The sequence below is a fragment of the Cervus canadensis genome, chromosome 2, assembly GCF_019320065.1.
Source record: "Cervus canadensis isolate Bull #8, Minnesota chromosome 2, ASM1932006v1, whole genome shotgun sequence".
NCBI classification, from domain to species: domain Eukaryota; kingdom Metazoa; phylum Chordata; class Mammalia; order Artiodactyla; family Cervidae; genus Cervus; species Cervus canadensis.
In genome coordinates this window covers 78840282-78848292 of record NC_057387.1, presented here as the reverse complement: position 1 = coordinate 78848292, position 8011 = coordinate 78840282, and the positions used below count along the sequence as shown (strand labels likewise).

Here is an 8011-nt window from a genome sequence, read left to right as displayed (position 1 = left end):
ATCACTGAGGCTTCAAACCTGATCTCCTGGCTCATAAGAGCCTCCTACCCCATTTGAGACTTCCTCTTTTCACAAGGCCCCTAGATACTGGGGAAGAGTTATTCCACCGTGTCTTAGGCAGTTATGACTTCCAAAACAGTTTGGAGAGACTGCTCTTAGTTTTTCCTTGTCTTTAAGTTTTTAACTAATTCATTCAAACTTGACTTTACAGAGTACCTGCCCTGTGCAGGGTGCTGTCCTCCTGAGCAAATGCAGGCCTTTGCCAGTCAGTAGGTGAGGGGCGTGGTTGGGAACTGGCTGCCCTGGGAGCATCAGGTTACCCTGCCAATAACCTCCTGGAGGGAGTGACTCAGCAGCCCAGACCTAAAAGATAAGTCAGAGGGACTCAGGCAAAGCAAGAGAGGGTTCTGGGTAGAGGAATCCCTGCCTGCAAACACCAGGATGCAAAGAGCTTGGTGAGTTTGGGGAAGTGAAGAGGTTCAGTAGCTGGGAGGGTGGAGTGGAAGCAGGAGGAAGGGGAACTGGGAGATGCAAGGCTGTTGAGTGGCAGGGGACAGAGGTCAGGGGACTATGTAACAGTGCTGAGGAGTTAGTCTTCATCCTAAGAGCAATGGAAGCCTTCGGAAGGATTTAGCTGGGACCTCGGATGGTTACGACTGCATCTGACCAATGTGAGAAGAATGGGTTGGAAAAGGCAGGAGGTAAAGAGTTAAACCTGGGGGATTTTGATTTTCAATATTTTTTCAACATATTTTCACTGCTAGATTGAGAACTCCTGGAAAGCAGAAAAATGAGTCAGAAACACAGTCCTGGAGTTGCCAGCACTCCCACAGAAGCACATTTCTGGAAGAAACAAGCCTTTATTAGTATTGGCAAGCAGAGTTTATGTAGACCCAGGCCTGCCTTCAAAGAGCCCACAGTCTAGTGAGGCAGATAGACATGTAAACTCTACCTTGGTGTCTGTACCAAGTCCTGCAGGAACACCATGGGGGCATGGCTAGCTTTGCAGAGATCATGAAGGCTTCTCGGAGGAAGTGACATCTGAGGTGGGTCTTGAAGGATGGAAAGGAGTTTGTTGGGTGGCTAAGTTTTGACCAAAGAATAAAGATCTTAACTTTATTAAAGATGATAAAGTGAGACATTAAAGTCACTCCTTGGGAGACATTTGTCAGGATGGCCCCATACCTGCATCCTTGCTTTATAGGTGATGCCTGAATCCCCCACCTCACCTCATCCCCAGATGCCAACCCAACAGTGGGCTTCAAGACTTTTATCCTCTGACATTTTCTTCACATAAAAATGTGAAGGAAACTTGGTATAAAATTTCCATTAAGAGCAGATGGACCTGACTTCAAATCAGGGTGCTGTCACACTGACTTATTAGACAAGTCCCCTTGACCTCTCTAGACCCTCATTTCTCATCTGTATAATGGCAGTAACAGCAGTTCCTGCATCACAACATGAATGGGTAGACTTCTGTACCAGGTATGATGCTGTGGTGTCTCAGCTCCAAAACTCTCTGTATTCTGATTTATGATGATGGGGTTGGGTCCTGCAAATTGTATTTTTGCCAGACAGCTGACTTCTATTTGCGTTCTGCCAATGGGCTACACAGCTGGAGGGGAATGACAAGATTTACTCCTTATTGTCTGCTTCCTGTGGGTTTCCTGTCTGAAGGAAGAGATCAGGAAGGCTTCTTAGTGGAGGTGATATCTGAACTGGATAAGGATGGAAAGGAGTTTATTGGATGGTTATGACCATCACCACAGCCATGCTTTTTCACCCTGGCATCAGTGAAACCTCCCCATAGCAGTAGCTGAAGCCAGTTTGCAATTTTTTTTAACACAGAATAGGCTGCCTTACATCCAATCAGAGATGTCAGCACGAACCCAGCAATGCTCCCTCCTCAGTGGTCTGAGTTTCAACTCACAGCATCCTTCTACTGAGCCTCTAAATTTTAATAATTCTGACCTTTTTCCCCTCTGGTCCCCCATCCCTAAGGTGATTGCTGTTTTCTGCAGTTGCTATCTTTGTTACACTTTATAACTCTAAATTTACCTGTTCAGTTATCTAGTTAACAATGTTATTCCAAGCTAACAGTCCTTTATCTTGAATTCACTCTGTTCAAGTAACTAATGTGGTTTTTCTCTCCTGGTTTCACCCTGACTGCTAATAATTAATTAAAAGATACGTTACTTTTTGAGTTAGTCCCCAACAAGGCTTCTCCTGCCCTGTGTTGCTTGCCCCAATAGAATTAGAGTTCAGTTCAGAAGCAAAGGAAATGTAAAATAGATACTAGAGGGAAGCAGCTTGTTTAGCACAAGGAACTCGGCTTGGTCCTCTGTGAAGATCTAGAGGGGTGGAGGGGAGGGAGGCTCAGGAGGGAGAGGATATATGTACAGTTATATCTGATCCATATTGCTGAACAGAAGAAACCAACAGAACATTTAAAAACATTTGTCCTCCAATTAAAAATAAAATAAAAATTAAAATGAAGCAAAGATAACTTTTATTCTTTGATCAAAAATTGGAGAGATGTGAGCCTGTACTTTAGAGTACATGCTCCCCACAACAGGCTGTCGATGGGGCTGCTTCATAAGGTTCTTGTCAGTGGGGAGGACAGGGTTCTTATGGCTCAGGCATAGCTGTGCTGCTTGTAGCTCCTGACTGAAGTGCTGGGTGCAGCATCTCTGAAGTGTGGTGTTGCGGCAGCACTTCTGGACACAACCTGCCAAGCTGAAGTGTTGAGTGCAGTCCTTTTGTACAAGGAACTGAAGTGCCTGGTATAAGGCCCCTCTGTGAGTGGGTGCCCTTTGAGTGGGGGAAACTAGACTAAGCACAAAGGAAAAGGGGAAAAAATTAGACTTTATTGCCCAGATTCTACTTATGTTTCCTGGGAATTGTTCAATGATATATATGTGTGTGTGTATATATATATATATACACAGACTTCCCCGGTGGCTCAGACGGTAAAGCGTCTGCCTACAATGCAGGAGACCCAGGTTTGATCCCTGGGCCAGAAAGATCCCCTGGAGAAGGCAATGGCAACCTACTCAAATACTCTTGCCTGGAAAATTCCATGGACGGAGGAGCCTGGTAGGCTACAGTCCATGGGGTCGCAAAGAGTTGGACACGACTGAGCGACGCCAATGTCAATGTCACATATATACACACAGACCGTGTGTATGTGTTTATATGCATATCTAATGCTTCTTCTTATGATTCCTTATGGGTTCCTAATGTTCACTTATTCATTCATTTTTTTCAGCATATGTTGTTTCTTACTATGTGTCAGGCCCCATGTGAAGTATTGGAGTACAGAGTTGAATAAGCTACAGTCCAGCCCGCAGGGAGCATACAATCAGAGTGAAGGGGACCACCAAGGACAGGAGCCCATCCCACGAATGGTTCTTGGCACCTCCTCCAGGACTCTCCCATTGCTGATCTCACTGCCCAGCTACTCCATCTCCCAGACCACCCAGAATCCTCATGCCCAACTACATCAGCATTATTCATCTGGCCCATTTTCAAACGCTTGTTTTTTGACAGACCTCCAGAATTAATACTTATGGTAAGGTTGATGTGATACTAGCTTGTTATTATTATTTATTTGCACAACTTACCATCCTGTAAATTACTTGAGATTGATTTCTCCAAGTGGCTTGTTTCTGTGTCAATGTATAGGCCTAGTACAGTGCCTGAGGGGTTTCCTAGGTAGCTCAGTGGTAAAGACTCTGCCTGCCAATGCAGGAGAAGCAGGAGACATGGGTTTGATCCCTGGGTGGGGAAGATCTCCTGGAGCAGGAAATGGCAATCCACTCCAGTTTTCTTGCCTGGGAAATCCCATGGACAGAAGAGCCTGGCCAGCTACAGTCCATGGGGTCACAGAAGAGTCAGACATGACTTAGCAAGTAAATACCAACAGTGCCTGGGACATGATAGGATAGCCAAAAAAGAGACAATAAATGAATTAATTCATCTAGTCAACAAATATCCCTTGAGCTCTTACTGTGAAGCAGGCATTGGACTAGGTACTGGGAAGACAAGGACAAAGGAATGAACTGTGTCCCAGCTCCTAGTGAATGGTTGTCTGATTCGGTGACTGAAACCAGACAACCTCTGAGGACCCAGACCTCCACGGGGCTGGAAGTGGTTCCATCAGCCTGGTGCCACATGGACTTTCCAGCATCTCCGCTGCTTCTTTCCTGCTGAGCCCTCAGTGGGCAGTGGCAGCCGGCTGTGGCTTACCTTACATCCCGAATGCTGGTGGCCAAAGACTATATTTAAGTAGCAAACATTTGCATTTTTAATGTTGACTGGAATTGGAAAGGCTGTGATAACCTTTCCAAATTGATATTGGTTTTTACATGATTGAACTAGGCCTCAGGCATTTCTTAAATGGAAAATTTAAGGTATTTCCATTACCAGTGAGAGGGCAAAATCTTCTCAGAACCTTGCCCTGTTTGTATCCTCAGAAAACATCGCCTCTCTCCCCTGAGCACAGTCAGCACCTTTGCCTTGTCAGCATTTCAGGATCCGCTTAACCTTCACTCGGTCCCCTTCACCTTTATGAAGGGTGGACAGGGTGAAAATTGCTAGTCCTACGTCCTTAGGGAGGAAATGGATTCTCAGACATGCAAATGGCTTACCTCTCTAATCTTACCCTCTAAAGGTGAAGAGGACCAAGTGAAGGTTAAGAGGATCCCTTTCCTTATCTGCAAGATAAGAATAAAAACCTGCTTCACAGGTTTGCAAATGTGGTCATCTGTAAAGAAGTTTACCATCCCATGCCTGATACTTGACTAATGCTCACTGGACATTAGTTCTTTTTTCTTATTGGTGTATAATTGCTTTACTTAGTTTTTTCCAACTCTTTGCGACCCCATGGACTATACAGTCCATGGAATTCTCCAGGACAGAATACTGAAGTGGGTAGCCTTTCCCTTTTCCAGGGGATCTTCCCAACCCAGGGATCAAACCCAGGTCTCCCATATTGCAGGCAGATTCTTTACCAGCTGAGCCACAAGGGAAGCCCAATTGCTTTACAATGTTGCATTAGTTTCTGTTGTACAACAATGTGAACCAGCTATATGTATACCTATATCTCCTTCCTCTTGAGTCTCCCTGCTACTCTCCCACCATCCCACCCTTGTAGGTCATCACAGAGCCCTGAGATGAGCTCCTTGTATTATATAGCAGCTTCCCATGAACCATATATTTTACACATGATAGTGTATATTGGACATTAGTTCTTATCCATCCCCTAGCAGTTACTTGTCTAAGGTAACCCATCAAAATAAGTTGAGAACCCTAAGCTCCTGGCTCCCACTGTCTTTCCAAGAGACCCATTTGACACAAACAGGTTAAAGCACACATTTTTGGCTGAAAAGCAGAAGGTCTTGTTTCCATCTTCACTCTATTCTGACTCCTCTCATTAACAATATATGCCGTAACAGCCTATCTGAAAACTTCTTGGCATCCATATTTCCCTTCTCTGTTTTCATCGTAGTCAAAGTTGCTGCCTAGTCCAATATGGTAGCCAAAAGCCACATGTGGCTATTTAAATTTAAATTAATTAAATACAATTTAAGATTCAATTCCTCAACCATAGTAGCCATATTTCAAGGGCTCAGTGACTCCATGTGGCTAGTGGGTACAAGCACAGAGACAGGCCATTTCCATGATCACGCAAAGCACAATTGGAAAGTTCTAAGTGAGAGAGAGAGAGGAAAGAGAGAAAAGAGAAAGAAAAGAAGGAGAAGGAGAAGTGAGGGGAAAAAAAAAAAGAAGTGAGGCGAGAAGAGGCAAATTGGTTTTCCAGAGCAGAGCATTCCTCATTAGTGCACATCCCTGCACGTGTTCATCCAGGCATGGAAATCAATGTCTGTATATTTGCACATTCTAATGCAAGAGGGAAATTTTCTTCTTTGAGAGAGTCAGTGCCTGAGAACTTTTTTGTTTGTAAATTTTGTAAATTTAGTTTGGCTCAATAAATGTTATCATTTAAAACTTGGATGTGATCCTTTCATTCCCTGCTCTGAATAAGTCTGTGGCCCTTCGGGGCCTGCCAAGAAAGCCCCATATCTTCCGCATGTCTCCAAGGTCATCATGATTTACTCTCCCTACATCCTGTACCCACTCACTGTAGACACACACAGGCGTTTGCCCTGTCTTGCCTGACAACCACCTTCTCCGGTGCACCTTATACTCTGTACTCCTTGCCTCAGCTCTTACTGAGCCCACTGCCTGCAACGCCCCAAAAAGCATCATCTCCACGTATAGATATTGGTCAAAACACAGTTCAAATGCTTCCTCCACGTTATGCTTTCCCTACTTCTGCTGGTCTGATGTCCTTCTATGTCCAGCATTTTATGCATGTTCTTCCACGCATTTGCCCATGCCCTTATAACCATGTCTCTTCACCATATCGCCCCACAATGGTGATGCTCAAACTTTGTATGGAGGAAAAACCAATATTTCTTTGTTTAGTTTTTGTAAATATCCCATCTATTGCAGATGGATCATTTTGTAAAGTAAAATGAAATTTTAAAAAGAGACATATAAAATATGAGTCTTAATTACTGTATTGCTGGTTCAAATTGCTATGCAAATGTTTCTAAACTCTGACTCTCAATTTCCGTCTTTCTCTCATCTTTGGCCAGTAACAGTTTTCAGGCCACACTTGGAAAAGCAGTGCCCTCCGGCCTCAGCTTGAAGTCCCTGCATGTGGCCCTCTCTTGATATGCTTTATGGAATTCACTGGAAACTTTCTGTCAGTGTTCCTCCAGTTGTCTAGGGATGCACAGAGGAGTATTTTTGTGGAGATGACGTTAGAATGAAGAGGTCCCTCTGTGTGATGATGCCTGCAGGCTGATTTGGGTGAGGACACCAGCTCTATTGTCTAAGTAGCTTCATGACCCTGAACTTCTTACCTGAATGTGGCCTTCACATGAAGCTAGAGCAAGGTTCTTAAACTCCATTGTGCTGCAGCCCACGCCAATAGTTCAGGGAAGCCTATAGATCTCTTCTCAGAATGTTTTAATGTTTGATGTTTTAAGTGCAGAAAATAAAGCCCCACAGAATTTCAAAGGAAATCAATTGTTCTCAAATACAATTGTTAAAATGTATGGTGTACAGTGTTTCTTTGTTAACACATTAAAATAATATCTGTTTGTATTTCGTTGTTTAGTAACATGTAGCTTCCACATGCAGGCTCAATCCTAATCAATCAATGGATCACTGAAGAAATTGAAGAAGAAATCAGAAAATACCTGGAGACAAATAAAAATAAAAACACAACAACTCAAAATCTATGGGAGGCAGCAAAGTTGTTCTAAGAAGGAAGTGTATAGTGATACAAGCCTTTCTCTGGAATCCAAAAAAAAATCTCAAACAACCTAATTTTATACCTAAAGGAGGTAAAAGAAGAACAAGCAAAACCCAAAGTTAGTAGAAGGAAAGAAATCATAAAGATCAGAGCAGAAATAAATGAAATAGAGACTTAAAAAGCAATAGAGGGCTTCCCTGCTGGCTGGACTCATTAGAAAAGACCCTGATGCTGGGAAAGATTGAAGGCAGGAGAAGGGGACAACAGAGGACAAGATGCTTGCATGACATCACTAACTCAATGAACATGAATTTCAGCAAGCTCTGGGAGATAGTGAAGGACAGGGAAACCAGGCATGCTACAGTCCATGAGGTTGCAACAAGTCGAACATGACTGAGCGACTGAATGACAACTGGTGGTTCAGTGGTAAAGAATCTGCCTGCCAATACAGGAGACACAGGTTCAGTCCCTGGTCCAGAAAGATACCACATGCTGTGGGACAGTTAAGCCCTTGCCCCACAACTATTGAGACTGTGCTCCAGAGCCCAGAAGCCAGAACAACTGAGCCCATGTACCACAGCTACTGAAGCCTGCATGCCCTAGAGCCCATGCTCTGCAACAAAAGAAGCTGCTGTAATGAGAAGCGCTCACAGGGCAACTAGAGATTAGCCCCTGCTCTCCACA

At 44.0% G+C, this 8011-nt stretch overlaps 1 long non-coding RNA gene across 1 annotated transcript; it reads left to right on the top strand.

The window, feature by feature from the left end:
* Positions 1 to 404: 404 nt before the first annotated feature.
* LOC122427815 lies at positions 405 to 7086 on the top strand. Its single transcript, XR_006265548.1, has 3 exons — positions 405 to 455; positions 3269 to 3571; positions 6663 to 7086. It is a non-coding gene; the product is annotated as an uncharacterized LOC122427815 (long non-coding RNA).
* The last annotated feature ends 925 nt before the right edge of the window (positions 7087 to 8011 follow it).